This window comes from Schistocerca gregaria, chromosome 7 (assembly GCF_023897955.1).
Source record: "Schistocerca gregaria isolate iqSchGreg1 chromosome 7, iqSchGreg1.2, whole genome shotgun sequence".
Classification (NCBI taxonomy): domain Eukaryota; kingdom Metazoa; phylum Arthropoda; class Insecta; order Orthoptera; family Acrididae; genus Schistocerca; species Schistocerca gregaria.
In genome coordinates, this window is record NC_064926.1 from 18,565,576 (window position 1) to 18,590,027 (window position 24,452).

Sequence of the window (24,452 nt, forward strand, 5' to 3'; positions counted from 1 at the left end):
GGGATGCGGGAAAGGAGGTCTGTGTGGAGGGTAGGGCTGGGGGAGGAGATGAGCACCGAATCACGTCGAGGAGTAAGGAGGAAGATTGGGGCACCAGGAAAATTCGGGCGAAGGAAGAGGGTGAGGTTCCGGGCTTCTAGAAAGGAAAAATCAGGATGGGAGAGGAGGTAGCGGTAGGAGGGGGTGTAGGAGGATAATGTGGGGGCAGGCGGGGAGACATCCATGGCGTCATGAGTTGGGGAAGGGGGACGAGGCGGAGCATTTTTGGGAGTAGAGGAGGCATGGGTGCCACTGGAGCGCTTGACGATGGCGGAGTAGGTTTTGGGGAAGGGAACGACTAGAATGTGGTGGGGAGTGACAGGTCCCAGTGATAGAGTCGGCGCTGGAGACGGTGAGAGTGACAGTGAAGGCGACGGTGAAGATGATGACGACGAGGGCGAAGGGGAGAGGTGAGCGTGAGCTGTAGCTCTCCGGGCAACCACCCTAGTGGGGGCCGCAGATACGGAAGGAGCAGGCGGAGGGAGTGGGAGTGAAGGAATCAGAGGAGGCATTGGAGGGAGGAGCCGGGGATGGGGCGGCAAATAGGGTGGGAGATGAGACAGTGAGGAGTGGGTGGATGGACTGAGGGGGGAGTGATGCGGCACACCAAGTGATATTGGTGGCAGCGGCTGAGGGGGAGGTGTAGACGATGGCAGTGGTAGTGGCTGTAGAGGAGCTGGTGGGGTTTGACCTTATGATGAGAGGAAAAATACAGGACAAGACAAGAAAACAAAAGAGAGACGGGCAGGGCGACGAGAGACACAGAGTAGAAGGTTACGGAGAACCACAAAGAACGAAGGACACTGGGGCCGATGCCCCACTCTGCTGTCACTGGCGGTGGGGGCCACCTGGTTGGCTGGCCGGATGTGACGCATCCGCTGCTGCCGGAGGCAGCTAGGACCACCACTGGCTGCTGGCGGCGACTAGGGCTGGCGGGGACCGGCGCTGGTGGGGACTGGCGCTGGCGGGCTGCTGGCGACACGGCTGCTGGTGGGAAACGGCGCTGGCGGGGACCGGCGCTGGTGGGCTGCTGGCGACACCGCTGCCGGCAGGAAGCTTCGCTGTCGCGCTGCTGGCGGGGACCGTTGCTTCTGGGAACCGGTGCTGGCTGCTGGCTGCTGCCTACTGGCTGCTCGCTACTCGTGGGGACTGCTGCACGTCGATGGACAGGCTAGCTGGCTGGCTGGCAGGCTGGCACCTGCAACACCTATCACTTCCATTGGTACCTCAACAGCACCATCGAAGGGCGGTATTAAGCGAATTACCGCCGGAGAATACCTAACGTGATGTAATGGAAATAGCAACTTAAAAATTTGCCTAGGTCTCCATCAGTCGCAAGGAAACTGCATTCGAAGGTGAAGGTGATTTCGTAGACATGTGTGAAAGACATGTTCTGAAATGCAAGTGGTGTTGGTTGGAGAGCACATCGATGACGTGTCAGATGTGTAGCCAAGCAGTAATGGTGCGTCATAGCTGCAAATATTAGTCGGTAATATGAAGTGTTGTGAGCTGAAGCATGATGGTCCAGACGACCGTAATGACGAAGTACACAAAAGTACCGCTAGGCCGCACCTCTTTAACTCAGTGGCAGAGCACTGGTTAGTAAACCAGGGGTCGTGATTTCGATCCTCACAGGAGGCAAACGAATTTTAAAAATCAGTTGCGCATCGTGGCCGTTTAGCAAACAGTACCTGGAACGACGAACAATTAGCGATAGGCGTTTTATTTAGATTCACTCTCAGATGTGATTAAGGCGAATGGCGCTGATAAAGCATTTGCGAAAGTGGTACAGCCATCCACGGCGGTATTCCGTAAGGTTTCCACCCTTCAGTTGTGCACTAATCGAAGCGCTAGTTTTTCAGAAGCCAGGCAGCCAGCAGCACAGCAGCAGCAGCAGCAGCAGCAGCAGCGGTCCCGGCCGGCAGCAGCGGTACTGGCCAGCATCAACAGTCCAGCCTGTAGCAGCCAGCCAGCCCTCCAGCAGCAGCGGTCCAGCCAGCCAGCCCGCCCTCCAGCAGCAGCAGCAGCGGCCCCGGCCCCGTGCACGGCAGCTGCGCCAGCTGCGGCATACCTGCCAGTCAGCGTCAGCTTCAGCTTCCCCGCCAGGAGCGTAGGACTCTGGTCGTCATCCGTCTTCGTCTTCTTCCGTCTTCGTCTGTCCCCAGTTTTCTTCTTCTTCTTCTTCCCCATTCCTTTTCGTCCTGTGTTCTTTTGTATATCCTTGTCATCATGTCAGTCCCCACCACCACTACGACCACTACCACCACTGCCATAGTCTACACGTCCCCCTCTGCCACCACCATCACCATTACATGATGTGCCCAGTCACACCCCCCTCTTTCCATCCCTCCTCTTCTCACTCTCCCTTTTCCTTCGCTCTTTGTTGCCCCCTCTCCAGCTTCTTCCTCCCACTCCTCTCCCTCTGATCCTTTCCCCCCACTCCACCAGCCTGTTACTGCAGCTCCAGCTAGGGTGGTGGCCCATCGGGACACTGCCCACACCCAACGCTCCCCATCGCCTTTGCCATCACCACCACCGCCGTCGCCGTCACCTTCACCGTCACCATCTCCGGCGCCATCTGCTGCGCCCATGCCGGCACCTGCTCGCTTCCGCCACCTCCCTATAGCTCCCATCCCTCATATCACCACCCACCCTTCTGCCTCCGTTAAACTCCCTAGTGGCACCGCCACCTCCTCTGCTCCCAAAAAGGCCCCGCCCCATCCTCCTTCCCCCTCCCAGGATGCCATGGATGTCTCCCCACCTGCACCTGCTCCCTCCGCTTCCTCCTCCTCCTCCTCCTCCTACCCCCCTTCTTTATACAAATAACTCCTCTCCCATCCGGATCCTTCCCTTCTTGAGGCCCGGAATCTCTCCCTCCTCCTCCGTCAACACGTCCCTCGTGAACCCCGTCTCTCACCTCACTCCCAGACGGGATTCCGTTCTCATCTCCTCCCCCAGCCATACCCTCCATACTGACATCCTCTCCCACCTCCCCATGACCCGTTTTGGCCCCAACGCTTCCCTCACCCCTGCTCCTTCTCCGTCTCCAACACGCCAACCCCAACCCCTGCATCGCCCGCCGACCCTCACCGCTGTGATTACTTGGCTCAGTTCGACGATCCCAGAGGAGGAGGTGTTGGCGGAGCTCAAGGCGCATCCCACACTGGAGGAGCGGGCGGTCCGCCGCATTTTCAACAGGTCCGGCCCCACTGCCCTTATGCGCGTTTTCTCCGAGGATGCCCCCCCCCCCCATTGACCGTCTTTTGACCTCCTTTTCCACAAGCGCTATAAGGTCAAACCCTCCCTTTCCCCTCCTCAATCCCTGTGCTGCAAGAGGTGTCTGAGCTATAACGCACACCCAACAGCTGAGTGCCGCGAGGCCACCACCTGCCTGCACTGTAGACAAGCGCACTTCCTCCGGCAGTGCCCTAACCTAGAATCCCCTCCCTCCTGCAATACCTGCAATCTGCCCCATCCCACCTACTCCCAAAAAAGTAAAGCCCGACCCCCTCCGACCACTCCTGAACTCACTGTACCTGTCTGCCCTCTGGATGCTCCCACACCTCCTGGCAATTCCCTTCTCCCCACCCCCACCACTGAGGACATCATCAGGTTCCTCACCATTGTCTCACAAAAGGTCCACCCTTTCCAGCGCCCTCACACCCTTCAACAGGTCTCCCTCGCTGCCCGTTCCATTTTCCACTTGAAAATGTGTGCCACCTACTCCAGCAACCAGGGCCGTTTCACCTTCTCCCGTCTTGACACCCTTGTCTAAATCCCTGTCATGGCGCGACAGCACCATATCCTTTTCAACAACATCCGCTCCCTTCCCACCAACAAGAACCTCTTCCTGCACACCCTTGCCACCCACCGCGTGGACGCCTTCCTCCTCAATGAAACCTTCCTCCAACCCCACCACACCGTCCACACTTCGCCATACCTCCTTCACTGTTCTGATAATCCCCTCCCGATTGCGCGTGGCGGAGTTGCCATTGGTCACCACCGCCAGATCCCTGTTTGGCTCCAACCTCTCCTTCCCTACCCCACCAAACACCTGGTCCTTAGTGTCTTCTTCCCCTGCGACACCTTCTATGTATGCCCTAATGTCCCTATTCCCTTCGACTTCCTCTCCCACGTTAACCCTACCTTCTCACCCTACGTGATCGCCGCCGACCTCAACATCCATAGTCGTTCCGCCGCCCAGTTACGGTGGTGGCATCGGTTCCTCTCCTCCCTTCAATGGGACCTCATCCCCATCCCCCAGCACACCCATCCTGAATCCAACTCCACTCTCGATGTTATCTTTTCTTCCCCTAACCTCCTTGGCCGCATTACCGTGGATGTCCTGGACCCTATTGGTAGCGACCATCTCCCTGTCCTCCTCACCGTTTCCGACAGTCGTCGCCCCCACCCCGACCCTCGTAATGACCCTCCCCCAAATTATGTCCATGACTATTCCCGTGCCAACTGGAATGCCTACCAGGATACCCTCTCCACCCAGGTCGATAGCCACCCCTTCACCTACCGCCACCCTGACAATGTAACCCATGCCGCCTCCTTTCTCCAGCAGACCTTGTCTGAGGCCGTGGAGGCCCACGTCCCTACTGTTGCCATCCACCCCCACCCTCCTACCTTACCCCCACAGGCCATCTTCCTCCTCTGTGAATCCCGTCGTCTCTACCGTGCCTTCCGTCACACGTGTGACCCGGACACACTACGACGCCACCGGCAACCCCAGCAACACATTCGTAATTTGCTCACGGCCAAGAAATGCCGGTACTGGCGACAGATATGCACCCGTTTAAATGCTACCCTACCTATCCACTCATCCAAGTTCTGGTCAGCCTTCCGTCGCCTTACTGGAACTACACCCTCCCCCTACTATCCTCTCCTACATAATGATCACCCCTTTCCTGACACCCTTAGTAAAGCCAATCACTTTGCCTCCTACCACTCCGATATATTTTCCATCCCTGACGATCCCCTGTTCGATTACTCCCTCTTCCCGGATGTCCGCGATCGAACTGACACATCTGGTCAGTCCCCTAGCTTCTGGTTTCCAGTACTTGGACAACATTGCACACATGGGACTCAATGCCCCTATCACTACACAGGATCTCATTGTTACTCTCCGCAGCAAACGCAACACCGCTCCTGGTCACTATCATGTCACCTACCATCACCTTCGTGAAGCTCCTGTCAAGTTCCTCTCCACTCTGGCCAGGCTCTACAATGTAGCCCTGTCCACCAGTTACTACCCGGACCTGTGGAAAACCTCACGTATACTGATGTTCCTTAAACCTGGTAAACCGCCATCCGCTGTCTTCTCCTACCATCCCATCAGCCTTACCTCGGTCTTCAGCCAGGTCCTAGAATCCATCCTCTCGCGCCGCATCCACCAGCATCTCCGCCAGCTCCTCCTCCTTCCGGTTTCCCAGTGTGGCTTTCGGTCGTCCATCTCTTCCGACAACCACTGTCACCCCCCCTCCCCCGTCCACCTTCTCCAGTTTGCCGATGACACTGCCTTCCTTGCCCTTGCCCCCACCCTGTAGCGCTCCCAACACCTTCTCCAATCCCATCCTGACTGGTTCACCGCTTGATGCAACCAGTGGTTGCTCAAGGTCAGTCACTTCAAAACCCAGGCGATCTTTGTAGGCAAAACCACCCCTTCCTTCCGCCTCTATCTCACCGTCTATGGTCGTCCACCCGCCCTCACCCCTACCCTCAAGCGCCTTGGCGTCACCCTCGACCGTCGACGCCAAGGCACACTCCCGTCTCCACCTCCTCAAGCTCCTTTCCCGTCGTACGTGGGGTCTGGACCGCTCCACCATACTCCATACCTATAAATCCCTCATCCGCCCTATCCTTTATTACTTCCATCCAGCCTGGATCTCCGCCGCCGCTACTTTTTACAAATCCCTCCAAATCCTTAAACGCCATTCTCTCCGCCTCGCCTATCGCATCTGTCTCCTCTCTCATCCTTGAAAGGATACAGTTACACCTCCCACAAACTCGACCCTCCCCACCCCCTTGTCTCGCACATACTCTCCCACCTCCGCCCGCTGCCGACGTGGATCAAATCCTTGAACGCCATACTCTCTGCCTCACCTATCGCATCTGTCTCCCGTGCCCCATGCGGATCCTGTACGATCTCATTCCTTTCCCCCACCTCCTCCTTTTCCTTGAAAGGATACGGATGCTGTACACCTCCCTCAAACTCGACCCTCCCCACCTGCTTGTCTCGCCCATGCTCTCACACCCCCTCCCGTTGCCGCCCCTGTATTCCCACGTCCCACCCGTTCTCCATCCCTCCACCCTCCTAACCCTCTCCCAAGGTGGCTTCTGCCAGCTCCCCCTCCCTGATGATGTTCTCCTCCCCTCTATATACCCCTCCTACCAACTTTGATCCTCCTTCCCTTTCCTCTGTCTGTCTTTTTGGGCACCCTCCTTCCCTCCTCCCTTTCTCCCCACTCATCCCCCGGGCTTCCTCTCCCCCTGTCCCTCTCGTCCCCCTCCCATCACCTCAGCGATTGGCGTCTTTGGTCTCCCCTCTGCCCCCCCCCCCCGCCCTTCTCCCCCTATGGCAGGTCCCTGGACTAGCACACGCTACGTGGACTTTCGCGAGCTGGAGATCATCGCCATCAGTGCCTCGTGTGCGCCGTCATGTTTAGTGTTCTGTGTTAACCATCACACTCCATCGTTCACCTGTGCCATCGACATTTTCTGTGTTTGTGCATTGTGTCAACAGTTTCAAGTGTGGATTATCGTCGAGTGTGAACGGCTCCATGTTTGCCTTTCAGTGTCAACTGTTTTCTTGCCCACTGTTCTGTGGCCTATGTGTAATCTTTCTGTTTTTTCTCCTCTTGTATCCTATGGCTGAAGAGCAGCATAGAACGCTGCTGACAGCCTGCCTGTTGTACAGGTTTTAAAATTACAATAAAGAAAAAAAACGGTACAGCATAAGGTGGGACGAGGCAGTCTGAATTATGTTTTATAGATGTATTTATCACATATGTCAGAGCCTCTCGCGGTCGTCGACGTCGTCGCCACCGCTTCTGCAGAAGTTGCAAGTGGCCATCGTAGCAAATGCGGCGAGGGACGCCCTGTCTTCGATTCCGAATGCACAAAGTGTGTGATCTTGATTCCCAATCTCTATTTGGTCGGTCTCGTAAGGGGTTGAATGTAACGAATGGGTGGGAAACACCAAGGGGCAGTGGCTGTGTAGAATGAAATCACAATTCCTCAGGGGTGTGAGCGTTTCGAGATGAGTCGTATGTAAGGAATACTTGGTCGTCAGTGACCGTGTGACCTAATGGATAAGGCGTCAGACTTCGGATCCGAAGATTGCGGGTCGAATCCTGCCACGATCGTGTTTTTCCAGTTCTGAAAAAGAAACATACCGTTTTAGTGTAGCTATTGAGCAGTACGAAACCATCTGAATGTTGCTGTTGTCTATTTCCTTGAGCTTGAAACACACACAACAAGACCGGTGTTAACTAGTGAAATGGTCGGCTGAGTGCCGCCGCCGCGAGTTTTGACTGGCACTTGCACATCTAAGACAACGTCGGAAAGTAACTCGTTCGGCGTATGAGTCACATCAAGTATGTGTGTTAATTTTGACGCCACTAGCTCTGCAGGTTTTCATGCAATTCCTTTACCTCTCAGAAATGATTATGAAATAAAAGCGAAGTACATGACGAGTGTGACGTTAGGAAAACATTAGGCAGCATGGAGAGATTCTGTGTGGGACCACCCAACCCAAACGAGTACTGTGTGACGTGCTACCCGGCACGTGTTCTCCGAGGCAGACCGGCTAGCTCAGTCGGTAGAGCATGTGAATCTTAATCTCAGGGTCGTGAGTTCGAGCCCCACACTGGGTGGAATGGAATTTTGTTCCGTTGCAGATGTAAATTACCGTTTTTCTGATTAACGAGATGTAATGGAAATAGCAACTTTAAACTTTGCCTAGGTCTGCGTCAGTCGCAAGGAAACTGTATTTGAAGGTTAAGGTGATTTTGTAGACATGTGTGAAAGACATGTTCTGAAATGCAAGTGGTGTTGGTTAGAGAGCACATCGGTTACGTGTCGGATGTGTAGCCAAGCAGTAATGGGACGCCACAGCTGCAAATATTAGTCGGTAATATCAAGTGTTGTCAGCTGAAGACTGATGATCCAGACAACCGTAAGGACGAAGTACGCAAAAGTACCGCCTGGCCGCGCCTCTTTAGCTCAGTGGCAGAGCACTGGTCTAGTTAACCAGGGGTCGTGAGTTCGATCCTCAAAGGAGGCAGACGAATTTTTTCAGTCTCTTCGGAGTCGTGGGCCCGAACACATCGCGCGGTCGCTCCGGCGTGTCGAGCGATATTTACGTGTGCTTCGCGGTTGGCGGCGGTTCGGCGCAGTGCCTGTTTCTTCGCTGCTGTAGTCAGCTGAACTGTAAGTTAAGATGGATTCTGAGGAACGCGAAAATAATATCCAATTTGAATTTGACAGAAACGTAACCCGACCGTCTGCTTTCGAAATTCATTCGTGGATCAAATATGACTTGAAAATTCCTGAAAGTGATGTGCTAGGTTTGCAATTAGATGCGTTCCTGAACTCTTTGTTCATAAAACTGAAAAGTCCGGAACTGTGTGATGCCCTCGTCTGTGAAAACGGTGGTGTACGAAAATTTAAATGATTGTGTGGAAACACGTTCCTTCATTTTTGGTTATGGCTGGCCACTGGGCTTTTATTTCATATAGTGGTCAGCAGCAAACCTGCTCCTATTGTAATGCCACAGACCATTTTCGGCAAAATTGTCCTGGGCGTAGGCGCCCTGTGCATTTGCCGCCCCGTGCGCAAGATGAGGATGCGTCATACGCGGCCGTGTTATTAGGTGTTCCCCGTTCACCGGTACGTTCCGCAGATACAGCAACGCTTTTAGTTGATGCGGTCGCGATGGATACCGATGCCATTGCTACAGGTATTGATTCTATACAAGACAGTTCCCGTAGTTACTGTATTGCTTCCGACTCCGGCTGTGACTGAAGTTCCGGAGCGGACCAGATCAGAACCTGTTCAGGTGGTTAGCCCGCCCTGCCCCCTGTTGCTGTTGTAGATTCGACACCATCTACTTTCGTACTTCATGGTGACCGGATGGGGCTCCTGCCTCACAGGAAGCAAAGCCACGGCGAGAAAGTGTTTCAGAGAGGCGTGGTAATACTGACCGCTTCCGCAGTGCCAGTAACTCACGAATTTTAGAAAAACGGTCCTTTTCTCGCGGAGAACACAGCCCGTCTCCGGAATGGAAGCAGGTTCCACGTCCAAAGTCGAAACAAAAGCAAAAATCTGTGCAAAAGCCGGCGCACAAGCCCTTGCCCTGCCCCGTAGTCGAATCTCGGCCGTCGGTTGCGGCAGGACGTCGTCAACAACGTCCTGTGGCGAGCAATCAGCCAGCGCCTACGACCAGTGTGTCGGAAGACAGGCGGGAAGAGGTTGTACGGCAGTTACAAGAAATGTTGCAACACTCTGAGGTAAATCTAGCGATGGACACTATGACGTCTCAGGCAACCCAACTTTCGGTTAAGCGTAAGGCTGAAGACGCCCCCCAGCGCCGCACGCGCCCCCCTTCGCAGGATTCCGCGTCTGCACCTCCCACACAAGAACTGCCTACTTCAGCTGCACCGTCTGCACGTTCTGACTGGGCACACGATATGGAGGAGGAGGGTGGGACCACACCCGCTGTCTAATTTGTTTTAAAATAGTTTTTTTCCGGTAGTCTATGGTACCACGCCCACCATCTGTCGTTGCTACTACAAATCTTAATAAATTAGAGTCACCTGTGAAGTTTGCAAATTTTGTGAGTTTTTTAAATTACATTGCTGCTGACGTAGTGTTTTTGCAGGAGGTTGTGACAGATCTAATTCACACAATTCCGGGCTATCAAGTACTGTTGAACTTTTATGTCGAGTGTAATTGTGGTACTACCATTTTAATTCGGTTTGATTATGATTTTATTAATGTTGCTACAATTCCGAATGGTCGTGGTATAGCTTGCACGATTAACAACGTACGATACATTAACGTGTACACCCCTTCTGGAGCCGACGGGCAGCCGCTTCGTCGCGTTTTTTTATAGTAGTGACGTTTGTCACCTTTTACAGGGCCCCCACCTGCCTGTAGTCATGGGTGGCGATTTTAATTGTGTGCTGGAAGGTAGAGATCAGGAGCCGCGGCCGCATAAGTGCCTTGAATTGAAGACGCTCGTTACGGAGATGAAGTTAATTGACTCTTGGTGTTATTTACACCCTCGGGACGTGGGATTTACTTTCTTTTACCCCACGGGTAGGAGTCGGCTTGACAGAATTTATGTTTCTCGTGATAAACAGGACTGTCTCACTGAGTCTTCTGTTCACCCCGTTATCTTATCCGATCATTGTGCGTATGTCTGCCGCTTTCATTCTGTGTTGGCGAGTAAACCCCGTGCATGTCGGTTATGGAAGTTTAATGTGCGACATCTTTCACACCCACATTTTGCACCGGTTATCGTGCATGTGTTGCAGACCGTGCTGCAATATCGCGGTCTATATGCCTCCACTTGGTGGGTAGAATCTATTAAGCCGGCACTACGCAAGACCATCCTGGAGTTCAGTCAGAATGTTGCTCACTGGGAGCGATCTACATTGCAGTTTTATGAGAGCTGTTTAAATGATGCCATCAAACTGTACACAGATAATCCCGCTCTTCGGATGGCGACAATTTGGCGAATAAAACACCGTCTTCTTAACTTGAAAAGGGAATCATTGCGGTGATCGGTCGTATGGAGTCAGGCCCCCGGGAAGCTTGTTAATGAAGCACCCTCCGTATTTCACCAGCTGCGCGAGCGCCGGCGCGCTACGCGACGTTACATCACAGAGCTGGAATCAGCTGACGGTGCGCGTCTTCACAGCCAGGCAGCAATTCTTGCTGAGACCCACCGTCACTTTGTCGAAATTTTCAGTGAGAAAAGCAAGAATGCTGCTGCCATTTCCGAACTTCTCCACGATGTTCCATACATATTATCCATAACGGATCGCTGTCGCCTCACTGAACAATTTACCGCGGAGGAAGTCCGTGATGTCTTAAAACTATGTTCCCCTAATAAATCCCCGGGCGCTGATGGTTGGCCGCCGGAATTTTATCTACATTTTTGGCACTTGTTTGGCTCAGCCCTGACTGAAATTTTTAATGAAATTTTAAATGGCGTGGACGTCCCTGCGTCCTTCCTGGAAGGTATTGTGGTATTGGCTCCAAAGGTCACAAACACCAGGAAACTGTGCAATCTTCGGCCAATCACCCTTCTTAATGGCGATTATAAACTCTTTACCAAATGTGTATCCTCCCGCCTGCAGCAGGCAATGAAAAAAGTAATTAGTCCCTTTCAATACTGTGCAGTGCCGCAACCCACTGTCTATGGTGCTGTCTCGATGTACCGAGACGCCATTGCCTATGATTCGACGAATAGGATTACTTTTGGCATTTTATCCATCGATTTCGCAATGGCTTTTGACAGAGTTAGCCACCTATATCTCCGGCGAGTGCTACAGAAATTTGGTTTCGGTCTAAAGTTTATAATCATGATTTTTAATCTTTTCCAAAATTCCACCTCACGGATTAGCATCGATGGATTTTTGTCAGAACCAGTTCCACTCCGCTGTTCTGTCAAACAAGGGTGCCCTCTGTCCATGGCACTTTATGCAATTTCCTTAGATCCTTTGTTGCGAAATTTGCACAGTGCTTGTAGGGGAATACGTATTGGGGATGAGAAGCACGTTTGTCGCGCTTATGCCGATGACCTTGGCCTCTTGGTGTCCTCGGCCACCGACTTCGACACAATACGTCCTGTTCTAACCTAGTATGAGTGTGCGTCCGGTGCGAGCATTAATACCCGCAAGACGGTTTTTCTGCCCATTTATTGGGTGACACGGGGCTTCAAACGCCCGTGGTTTATAGTGAAACAGGAACACAAAATTTTGGGTGTTCGTTTTCAAGCCAGTCTGCTACAGACTGCGTCCTACAACTGGCGTATTGTCTTAAATGGCATATGAGCTATGGCTAGCCTGTCCGCTACTCGCACCCTCGCATTAACATAGCGGGTGCTTTTAGTAAATGTTTTCTTGCTGCGTTGCTGATTCATCGGACGAGCGTCACCATTGAACAGGATCCGTCCAGCCCAACAGCTGTCTTGTTCAATATTCATCATCCTCTGTCTGAAGCGGCCCCTCTCGACCCGACTACAATACCATATCCGCTGCGGTATGTCCGGGAATACTTCGTTCAAAAAAGTTATCTCGCCGCCGACGTACTCGACCATCGAACGCGGACTGTGAAAGGTGTCTACCAGGGACTAAGAGGACGGCCTGCGGTGAACATCTACAAGACATTTCCTCGCAGGAATTCAGTGTATCCGATTCCATCATTTCATCTTGAAGATCAACGTCTTCCTCAGGACGTCGACGCTCAAGGAACCTGTCCCACGAAGTATCCGCTTTTCCGACTGAACGGACAGTCAACAAATTCGTCTCTTGTGTTTGGAAGAAGCAACTTTTATGTTAAAGCTAAAGAAGCTCGCCGAAGAAGGAATAATTGGAGAGCGCAAGGACGGGCTATAAGGGGAGTTAGGAGGCCCGAAAAAAAAAAAGAAAAAAAAGCAGCCAACGTTTTCTCTCTTGAAAACCGGAGCTCTGATTACCCACGAAGGAAACAGCGCAGCAAAGCGTGATCGTCGCTTTCGTAATTGTCGTAGCACAGTGCGTGGTGTAAAAAAAAAAAAAAAAAAAAAAAAAAAAAAAAAAAAAAAAAAAAAGGAAAAGTTAGTAAACCAGTGGTCGTTAGCTCGATCCTCACAGCAGGCAAACGAATTTTGGAAATCAGTTGCGCGTCGTGGCCATATAGCAAACAGTATCTGGAACGACGAACAATTAGCGACAGGCGTTTTATTTAGATTCAGATAAAGCATTTGCCAAAGAGGTACAGCATAATTTGGGACGAGGCAGTCTGAATTATATTTTACAGATGTATTTTTCACATATCTCAGACCCTCTCGCGGTCGTCGTCGTCGTCGTCGTCGCCGTCGCCGCTTCTGCAGAAGTAGCAAATGGACATCGTAGCAAATGCGGCGAGGGACGCCCTGCCTTCGATTCCGAATGCACAATGTGTGTGGTCTTGGTTCCCAATCTCTATTTGGTCGGTCTCGTAAGGGGTTGAATGTAACGAATGGGTGCGAAACAGCAAGGGGCATCGGCTGTGTAGAACGAAGACACAATTCCTCAGGGGTGTGAGAGTTTCGAGAAGAGTCGTATGTAAGGAATACTTGGTCATCAGTGACCGTGTGGCCTACTGAATAAGGCGTCGGACTTCGTGTCCGAAGATGGCAGGTTCAAATCCTTTCACCGTCGTGTTTTTGCAGTCTGCAAAAGAAACATACCGTTTTAGTGTAGCTATTGAGCAGTACGAAACCGTCTCAATGTTACTGTAGTCCATTTCCTGCTTGGAGATGCGATTGAGATTGTAACACACACAACAAGAACGGTGTTAACTAGCGGAATGGTCGGAAGACTGCCGTCACCGCGATTTTGGGCTGGAACTTGTACATCTAAGACAACGTCGGAAAGTAACTCGTTCGACTTATGAGTCACATCAAGTATGTGTGTTAATTTTGGCGCCATTAGCGCTGCAGGTTTTATGCAATTTCTTTACCTCTCAGAAATGATTATGACATAAAGTGAAGTACGTGACGAGTGTGACGTTAGGAAAACATTAGGCAGCATGGAGAGATTCTGTATGGGACCACCCAACCCAAACGAGTACTCTGTGACGTTCGACCCGGCACCTATTCACCGAGGCAGCCATGGTAGCTCAGTCGGTAGAGGTTGAGACGCTTAATCTCAAGGTCGTGGGTTCGAGCCCCACGCTGGGCGGAACGGAATTTTGTTCCGCTGCAGATGTAAATTACTGTTTTTCTGATTAACGTGATGTAATGGAAATAGCAACTTAAAACTTTGCCTAGGTCTCCAGCAGTCGAAAGGAAACTGTATTTGAAGGTGAATTTGATTTTGTAGACATGTGTGAAAGACATGTTCTGAAATGCAAGTGGTGTTGGTTGGAGAGCACATCGGTTACGTGTCAGATGTGTAGCCAAGCAGTAATGGTGCGACATAGCTGCAAATATTAGTCGGTAATATGAGTGTTGTCAGCTGAAGCCTGATGATCCAGACGACCGAAAGGACGAAGTATGCAAAAGCACCGCTAGGCGGCGCCTATTTAGCTCAGTGGCAGAGCAATGGTTAGTAAACCAGGGGTTGTGAGTTCGATCCTCACAGGAGGCAAACGAATTTTGGAAATCAGTTGCGCGTCATGGCCATATAGCAAACAGTATCTGGAACCACGAACAATTAGCGACAGGCTTTTTATTAATTACGCTCAGATGTGATTAAGGCGAATGACGCAGATAAAACATTTGCCAAAGCGGTATAGCCCTCATTCTCCGGCGGTAATTCGCTTGTATATCGCCCTTCGATTGTGCTGTTGCGGTACCAATCGAAGTGATAGGTGTTGCAGGTGCCAGCCAGCCAAGCGTCCGTCGCCGTGCAGCGGTCACCACCAGCAGCGAGCAGCGAGCGGCAGGCAGCCAGCAGCGGTTCCCGGTAACAGCGGTCCCGCCAGTAGCGGTCTCGCAAGCAGCCCGCCAGCGCCGGCCCCCGCCAGCGCCGATTCCCGCCAGCAGCCTGCCAGCGCCGATCCCCGCCAGCCCTGGTCGCCGCCAGCAGCCAGTGGTGGTCCTAGCTGCCTCCAGCAGCAGCAGCAGCAGCAGCGGAGGCGTCACCACCAGCCAGCCAACGGGGTCGCCCCCACCGCCAGCGACAGCAGAGTGGGGCTTTGGCCCCAGTCTCCTTCGTTCTTTGTCACCTTGTACTGTGTGTCTCTCGTCGCCCTGCCCGTCTCTCGTTTGTTTCCTTGTCTTGTTCTGTGTTTCTATTCTCATTATGATGTAAAACCCCACCAGCTCCTCTACAGCCACCACTACTGCCATCATCTACACTTCCCCCTCAGCAGCTGCCACCACTATCACATGGTGTGCCGCATCACTCCCCCTTAGTCCATCCCCCCACTCCTCACTCTCCCATCTCCCTCCCTATTTGTCGCCCCATCCCCGGCTCCTCCCTCCCGTGCCTCCTCCGATCCCTCCCTCCCCTCCTTCCTCCTGCTCCTTCCATTTCTGCGGCCCCCGATGGGGTGGTTGCCCGGAGAGCTACAGCCCATGCTCGACTCTCCCCTTCGCCCTCGTCGTCATCATCACCACCGTCGCCTTCGCCGTCACCCTCCAGTACCGGGACCTGCTCTCCCCGCCACATTCCAGTCGTTCCCATCCCCCACACCTCCTCTGCCGCCGTCAAGATCCCCAGTGGCACCCCTGCCTCCTCTACTCCCAAAAAGGCTCCGCCTTGTCCCCCTTCCCCAACTCATGATGCCGTGGATGTCTCCCCGCCTGCCCACCATCCTCATCCTCCTCCATCCCCTGCTACCGCTACCTCCTCTCCCGTCCTGATCCCTCATTCCTTGAAGCCCGGAACCTCACCCTCTTCCTTCGCCAGAATTTTCCTGGTGCCCCCATCTCCCTCCTTACTCCTCGCCGTGATTCGGTGCTCATCTCCTCCCCCAGCCCTACCTTCCACACGGACCTCGTTTCCCACATCCCTGTCACCCGCTTTGGGCCTAATGCCTCCCTCACCCCTGCTCCTTCCCTATCTCCCTCCTGCCAACCCCAACCCCTGCATTGCCCGCCAATGCTCACCGCCGTGATCACTCGGCTTAGTCCGGCGATCACGGAGGAGGAGGTGTTGGCAGAGCTCAAGGAACATCCTCATCTGGAGGTGCATGCAGTTCGCCGCATTAATAACTCCGCTGGCCTCACCCACCTTATGCGGGTCTTTTCCGAGCACTCCCCCTCCATCGACCGTCTCCTGAAGGAGGGTGCCCTTCTCTTTCAACGCCACTACCCTGTTGACCCTTCCCATTCCCCTCCTCAATCCTTCTGCTGCCAGAGGTGCTTGCGGTATAATGCGCACCCTTCATCTGAGTGCCGTGAGGCCCCCACATGCCCGCACTGTACGCAAGCCCACTTTCTCAGGCAGTGCCCCAATCTCCAGTCCCCCCCTCCTGTAATACCTGTAACCTCCCTCACCCCACTTACTCCCAGAAATGTAAAGCCCGACCCCCTCCTACCACTCCTGAGCTCACCGTTCCTGTCTGCCCTCTGGACGCCCCCACCCGGCAATTTCCTTCGTCCACTCACTACCGCTGAGGACATCGTCAGATTCCTCACCATCGTCCTTCAGAATGTTCATCCTTTTCAGCGCCCCCACACCCTGCAACCTCACCGCCCGTTCCGTTTTCCACTTGAAAATGTACGCCATCTACTCCAACAACCAGGCCCATTTCAGCTACTCCCGCCTTGACTCCCTTGTCTAAATCCCTGTGATGGCGCGACAATACTGTATCCTTTTCAACAACATCCGCTCCCTTCCTGCCAACAAGAACCTCTTCCTGCACACCCTTGCCACCCACCGCGTGGACGCCTTCCTCCTCAATGAAACCTTCCTCCAACCCCACCACACCGTCCACACTTCGCCATATCTACTTCAACGTTCTGATAATCCCTCCCGATTGTGCGTGGCGGAGTAGCCATTGGTCACCACCGCCATATCCCTGTTCGGCTCCAACCTCTCCTTCCCGACCCCACCTAACACCTGATCCTTAGTCTCTTCTTCCCCAGCCTTACCATTACATGCGCCACCGTCTATGTCCGCCATCCCCCTACTATCCTCTTCTGCATGATGAACACCCCTTTCCTGACACCCTTAGTAAGGCCAATCACTTTGCCTCCTACCTGTATGATGTCTTTTCCATCCCAGATGATCCCCAGTTCGATTACTCCCTCTTCCCAGATGCCCGCGTTCGAACTGACACCTCTATCCCTCCCCTTGCACCTGGTTTCCGGTACTTGGACAACATTACACACACGGAACTCAATGCCCCAATCACTACACAGGATCTCATCGCTACACTCCGCACGAAACGCAACACCACTCCTGGTCACAATCGTGTCACCTATCGTCACCTTTGCGAAGCTCCTGCCTCTTTCCTCTCCACCTTGGCCAGGCTCTACAATGTAGTCCTGTCCACTCGCCCCCACTTCCTGTGGCCTCTCCTCTTGGCACCATCCCTCCCTTCTCTTTCCTTTTCCCCCATCCCCTTCCTCCACACCTCTACCCCCGGGCTACCCCCTTTCTTCCTCCGCTCCCCCTGTCTCCCTTGCCCATGGCATCTGCCCACCCCTTTCCCTGTTCCACCCCCCTTCCTCCACGCCCCCCCCCCCTTGGCAGGTCCTCAGACTCGCACACGCTCAGTGAACATTCGTGTGCCGGAGATCATCGCCATCAGTGTCTCGTGTGTGTGCCTTCGTTTTGTGTTCAGTGTCCTTACGCCATCACGCCACCACTGTTCAAGTGTGCCGTCGCTGTCATCCGTGTTATGTGCTCTGTGTCAACAAGTGTTAGTGTTTTTTCTCATCCAGCGTGAACGGCTTCATGTTTACTGTTTTTTGTATCAACATTTTTGCCCGCCGTTTTTCTTGTATTGTCTGTGCCACCTATTTGTCATGTTATTGTACTACTGAAGCCTGAAGAGCAGGGTGGTGTGCTGCTGTCAGCCCGCCTTGTCTGAGGTGATTAAAATTACAATAAAGAGAAAAAAAAGCGGTATAGCATAAGGTGGGACGAGGCAGTCTGAATTATATCAGCCGGCACGGTAGCTCAGCATGTTCGGTCAGAGGGTTACGCGCCCTCTGTAATAAAAAAACTGAGTCAATCAATCAACAACGAACATAAATGGACGGCTTACGATGTCCGCCCCTAGCAGATGCAACGAACACATGTGAACAAAATGAGATTTTTAAAAAAATGAGTAAGGCTTCGGTCTTCAGATCTGAAGATTGCAGTTTCGAGTCCTGTCACGGTCGTGTTTTACCAGTTCTACAAAAGAAACATACTGTTTTAGTGTAGCTATTGAGCAGTAGGAAACCATCTGAATGTTACTGTTGTCCATTTCCTGCTTGGAGATGCGCTTGAGCTTGAAACACATACAACAAGAGCGGTGTTAACTAGCGAAATGGTCGGCAGAGTGCCGTCTATAAAGGATGGGGCCCCTCCACGCCCACACCAACGTGGTGACCAAACCTAAAGTTCTACTGTCACCTCCGTAAACATGTTAGTTTTTTTTTTTAATCAGGCATCACAGGATGCGGGCTGTGATGTTGTCCATGTGTCTGGGTAAGATTACTCATTAACATGGTCCATCGGGAGATAGAAGTGGTCGAAAACGATTGAAGGGTAGCGGTTGTAATGGCAGAGGAAAAAAAGTGCCAAGGCAAGAGCCAAGGGAAAAAAGCTCTGCGACAGTAGGACGGGTAGTAAGGGCAGTAGCGGCTTGCTGTCTGCGACAGTGCATGCAAGGTATGGTTGTGTTAGTTCGAGGTATCGTGCATCGTTAGCTTTGTCGTTGTTGGAGCTTGTTGCGGCGCTTGCTGCGGTTGCTGCATCTCTTCAACAGTTCAAGGTCGTTGTATATTAGTGGGCGTTCGGTCATAAATCGGCTCACAGATGGTGTAGGGGGTGTGTGTGGCTGGTTTTCGTGCTGCGTACAGTACGGTTTCCCTGCGGTTGCCTGATTTTCGGCTATTTGCACATCTGGGTTCCCAGTAATAACTGTGTTGCAGGGGCTCGCCAGTACTGTCGTGTTAGCGTTCTATGGACCATAGATGTTTAGTTCCTAGCCAGCAATGTCTTTGGTCTGTTATGCTTCCATGTATGGTTGTGTCATAGTTACCCAGAGAAAGAATAAACGGGTTGCATGAGTGTCTCGTGTTATTGTACAGTCGTGTGGAGAGTTTTTGGAATACCTGCAAGATGGTATCTAGCCGGTATTCCCGGTGAAGGTACACGATGCGTGTGTAGCGCGGAGCGTTGCTTATGATTTTGAGAACTTTGTTCTGTATGAGCTGCAGACGGCGCAGGCGAGTTGGCGCAGCGTATCCCCAGACAGGGGCTGCGTACGTCATCAGGGGTCTAATAAGTGTCATGTACATGGACCTAGACACCCTCCTGTTCAGTGTGCTACGCCTGTTAAGCATAGGGTAGAGTTGTTTAAGCCTCGCATTAGCTTTGTTGGTCACGTGTTGGATGTGGTCCCCCCAGAATAGTTTCCTGTCCAGCCAGACACCGAGGTATTTGACCTTCTCGCGGAAACGTATTGGGCGTGTGTGTAGTGTTATTGGAATGCAGTACTGGTGTTTGCGCAGTTGATTCGGTCTTCTAGTGAACAGAACGGCCTCGCACTTGTCGACGTTTACTCTACCACGCCATTTCACCAGCCAAGGCTCCACCGTTCTGAGTGCAGTCTGTAGTCGTGAGTTAATGTTAGACGGCTTCCAATCTTGCGCGAGGATGGCAGTGTCATCCGCGTAGATTGCTACCAGCGTGTTATGTGTAGCTGGGAGGTCGTTAATGTAGAGGTTAAACAGTAAGGGCCCTAGGATAATTCCTTGGGGTACTCCTGCCTGTATACCATGTCGTGTCGATTGTTTGCCCTGCACGTCGGTGTTGAAACTCCTGTCCGTGAGATATGAGTGTATGAGACGTACGAGCCCGTCAGGGAACCCTGCGTCACTAAGTTTGCGTATTAGGCCGTTGTGCCATAGACGATTGAAAGCCTTTTCGATGTCCAGGAACACCGCCCCAGTTGCCTTGTTTGTGTTGTATCTGTGTGTTATGTATTCAACGACGCGGAGGAGTTGTTGTGTTGTTGAGTGGTGATTCCTGAAACTGAACTGCTCCAGTCTCAGGGTGATGCAGTGCCTGGTGAGTCTATTACCTTCTCAACGATCTTGCTGGTCGCGCTCAGCAGACTGATGGGTCGGTAATTTTGTGGGAGGGAGTGGTCTTTCCCCGGCTTCCTGAACATCAGGACGTTGGCCGTCTTCCAAAAGGCATGGAAGTGTTGGTGCTTGAGTATGGCATTCGCGATGTGTGTTAAGTATTCTACAGCTTTGTCCGTGAACTCCTGGAGGACACGGTTTTGAATGCCATCGTGACCAGGGGCCTTCCTAGCGGTGGTATGCTTGATGGCCCATTTGATCTCTGCTGTACTAGCTTGTCAGATGTTGTTGCGCGCTGGTTGGGCCAAGATGTGTCTGACCTCCTGGTCCGTAGCAAGTGTGAACGCTGGGTCTGAGGGCTCCAGGTTCGGTGTGAATGACGCTGCTATTGTGAGGGCCATCAGTTCCGCTTTTTCTTCTGCAGAATATGCTGGTCCGTCGGCCCCTTGTAGCGTGGGGGTGTACAGTTTCTCCCTGGTGAAGTGTTGGGCTAGCTGCCACACACCAGATCGCGTGGTGTCCAGCCCTGCAAGTTTCTGGTCCCACTGTTGTGTTTTGGATGTTTGTATTTTTTCCCGGATTATACCCTGGAGTTTGTTAACGTGCTGTTTGAAGTGCTGGCGCCTGGTACGCTGCTAATGTCTCTTGAGGCGGTTCCTCATTGAGATTAGGCCCAGGATTTCCTGGGGCAGGGCTGCACTGTGTTGTTGTGGCGTGCGGATTGGTATGGTGTCGGATATTGCGTCCTGGACGGGGCCGGTGAGGGTTTCAACTGCCTCGTCAATTTGGGCTGTCTCGTTAATCATGTGGGTGGGTGGGATGCGACTGTAAAGCGTTTTCTTGAACTGGGTCCAATTTGCGCGCCTGTAGTCTAACATCCTGCGTTGTTCCATGTGCTGCAGTGTTTCTTCAATGTACAGCACAATGGGTTGGTGATTTGAGGGCAGATCGTTTTCAAAAGCAACGTTGAGTGTCGTATTTATGCCCTTGATGAGGGCCATGCCTAACACGTCTGGCCTGTGTTCCCTCCGGTAGGGAATGTGCGTCGGTTCGGTCGGCGCTAGTGTGATGTAGTTTCGTCCTAGTGCGTGTTTGTATAGTTTCTTGCCGTTGGAGTTTCGGATTCGTGAGTTCCAGTCCGAGTGTTTTGCGTTAAGTTCTCCAGCGGCTATTACGCGCGGTGATATGTTGAGTATTGTGCTGATGTCGCATGTTATGTTTTTAGGGCTGTTGTATACTGACACCAGTGTAGTGTAGGCTCCGTTGAACTTGACCCTGACGGCGGTTGCCTCTAGTTTTTCAAGTTCAGGGAGTACTATGTTTGTGTGTTCTATGTCTTTGTGTATGATGATGGCTGTTCCGCCATGACCAGAGCTATCCGGTCGGTCGGTTCGATAGACGCAGTAGCCGGTGAAGTTTAGTTGGTTGCGTGGTTTGAGCTTAGTTTCGCTCAGTAGTGCGATAAGGAAACCCTTACGCTCCATGTGCGCGGCACATTCCGCCCTTTTGTTGTTGATCCCGCCTGCATTCCAGAACAGGATCCGTGTTAGTGTTCGGTTGTTTGCATTGGGGGCGGGATGTGGCGTGTTATCCATGTATGGGTGTAAACAGTGTGGTGAATGCTGTTTCTATGGCGGCCCAGTACTGCCCAGGTTGAGCAGACATGAGCTGTGTGAAGAGTGTGGCGACGGCCTCCATGATCTTGTTAAAGACCTGAGCGGTTGTGTGATCGAGGAATATTGTTTCCAATAAACCCTCAAATGTTGTGTTGGTGTTGTGTGTGTCTGCCTGAGGCTCACTTTTGGTGTTGGCGGCCGCTGGTGCGGGTGTTGGCGTTATGTGTGGGCTGGCGCTTGTGTTGCTGTTATGTGTAATATTTTGAGGTGCCTGTGTGTCAGACGTGGTGGGGGGTGCCGTGGTGTGTGTGCTTGAGTTGCTGGCTTGCTGACTGTGTGTCTGTGTGTCATTGTTTTGTTGTCACTGGGTATTTTGTTGTGGTGCACGTGTGTTCCCGTTCCAGTTTCCGCGTGTACGCCTACGCTTTCTCTGGGCTTTAGGTTCTGGGGTTCTTTGTGTGTGTGTGTTTACCTGTATGTCATGTGTAGGTTCGCAGGCAGTGGCTTGGGGGGGTGGGGTTGTGTTGTTTTTGGGGACTGGTGTTGGTACCGGTGTGGTTGCTGTGTCGTGTGTTGGCTGAGACGACTGTGTTGTTGTCGCAGTGGTTATTTTAGGTGCGTGTGCTGGGTGCAGAGGCTCCGCAGCCTGCTCTGCTCCTCCAGGGCGTGTAGCCATGGCGAATGACACTCCGTTCCTTACAGGGTTAGGTGCGGGCCGTGGACGTGTCATGACGTTGGGTGGCTTTGACTGTTGATTTTTCCGCCTCTGCGCCTCTCTGTATACGTTGCAGCCCCTGTAGTTGGCCGCATGGCCTTGGCCACAGTTGGCACAACGGCGTATGATTTCTTGGGTCAGAGTACATGCGTTGGATGCGTCTTTGCCAGCACATCCGCGGCAACGGGGTGCCAGGCCGCAGCGGTGGGCCGTTGACCGAACCGCTGGCAGTTGTTACATTGTTGCGGGACCTGTGGCGGTTCGTATATTTCTACCCTAACGTCCATCCGCAGAATGCTTGTTATCTGCAGAAGGCCGCGGGAGGCGGCCGTGTCGGGCATCTCGACCAGGTAGTGTGGTAGACGTTGGTGAGAGCGGAAGCCTGTCATCCTGGAAGCACTTTTGCAGTCGAAACCTTGGAAGTTGAGCGCCGCTTGTACTGTGTTGTTTGGGGTACTGGGATCCACTCCCTTTACCACGTACTGCTGTGTCCGTTGTTCTGCGGTCCTGTACGTATAATGTTCGATCCCCTTTTCTTTGAGGAAGATAAGGAGGTCTTTATATTCGGAGCTAGTAGATACGTACAGTGAGGCCCTATCCCCAGAGTACTTAATGTGTAGCGTGCAAGGTTAGCGCCTTTCTGCATATGTTGTGTTAAGGACGCTGAGGTCAACGTAGTTCTGTATCACGACTGGGGGAAATCCAGTCTTCTGCTGTCCCGTCAACGCGAGTTTTGGCTGGCTCTTGCACATCTAAGACAACGTCGGAAAGTAACTCGTTCGGCTTATGAGTCACATCAAGTATGTGTGTTAATTTTGACGCAACTAGCGCTGCAGGTTTTATGCAATTCCTTTACCTCTCAGAAATGATTATGAAATAAAGTGAAGTACGTGACGAGTGTGACGTTAGGAAAACATTAGGCAGCATGGAGAGATTCTGTATGGGAGCACCCAACCCAAACGAGTACTGTGTGACGTTCGACCCGGCACCTATTCACCGAGGCAGACCGGCTAACTCAGTCGGTAGAGCATGAGACTCTTAATCTCAGGGTCGTGGGTTCGAGCCCCACGCTGGGCGGAACGGAATTTTGTTCCGCTGCAGATATAAATTACCGTTTTTCTGATTAACGTGATGAAATGGAAATAGCAACTTAAAACTTTGCGTAGGTCTCCATCAGTCGCAAGGAAGCTGTATTTGAAGGTGAAGGGAATTTCGTACACATGTGTGAGAGACATGTTCTGAAATGCAAGTGGTGTTGGTTGGAGAGCACATCGGTTACGTGTCAGATGTGTAGCCAAGCAGTAATGGTGCGCCATAGCTGCAAATATTAGCCGGTAATATAAAGTGTTGTCAGCTGAAGCCTGATGATCCAGGCGACCCAAAGGACGAAGTACGCAAAAGTACCGATAGGCGGCGCCTATTTAGCTCAGTGCCAGAGCACTGGTTAGTAAACCAGGGGTCGTGAGTTCGATCCTCACTGGAGGCAAACGAATTTTGGTAATCAGTTGCGCATCGTGGCCGTATAGCAAACAGTATCTGGAATGACGAACAATTAGGGACAGTCGTTTTATTTAGAATTATTCTCAGATGTGATTAAGGCGAATGGCGCAGATAAAGCATTTCCCAAAGCGGTACTGCATACATTCTCCGGCGGTAATTCGCTTGAATACCGCCCTTCGATTGTGCTATTGCTGCACCAATCGAAGTGATAGGTGTTGCAGGTGCCAGCCAGCCAGCCCGTCCGTCTCTGTGCAGCGATCACCACCACCAGCACCACCAGCACCACCACCACCACCACCACCACCACCACCACCACCACCACCACCACCACCACCACGAGCGGCGAGCGGCGAGCGGAGAGCAGCCAGCAGACAGCAGACAGCAGTGGTTCCCAGTAGCAGCGGTCCCTGCCAGTAGCGGTCTCGCCAGCAGCACGCCAGCGCCGGCCCCCGCCAGCGCCGGTGCCCACCAGCAGCCAACGGTGGTCCTAGGTGCCTCCAGCAGCAGCAGCAGCAGCACCAGCACCAGCAGCAGCGGAGGCGTCACCACCAGCCAGCCAACTGGGTCGCCCCCACCGCCAGCGACAGCAGAGTGGGGCTTCGGCCCCAGTCTCCTTCGTTCTCCGTCG

At 52.7% G+C, this 24,452-nt stretch overlaps 3 non-coding genes across 3 annotated transcripts; all 3 read left to right on the forward strand.

Annotated features, from left to right (window-relative positions):
• Positions 1–8,257: 8,257 nt before the first annotated feature.
• Trnat-agu (transfer RNA threonine (anticodon AGU)) lies at positions 8,258–8,329 on the forward strand. The gene has a single exon. It is a non-coding gene; the product is annotated as a tRNA-Thr (tRNA).
• Positions 8,330–13,906: 5,577 nt separating this feature from the next.
• Trnak-cuu (transfer RNA lysine (anticodon CUU)) lies at positions 13,907–13,979 on the forward strand. Its single transcript has one exon. It is a non-coding gene; the product is annotated as a tRNA-Lys (tRNA).
• A 9,349-nt stretch (positions 13,980–23,328) lies between these two features.
• On the forward strand, positions 23,329–23,401 carry Trnak-cuu (transfer RNA lysine (anticodon CUU)). Its single transcript has one exon. It is a non-coding gene; the product is annotated as a tRNA-Lys (tRNA).
• Positions 23,402–24,452: the final 1,051 nt, after the last annotated feature.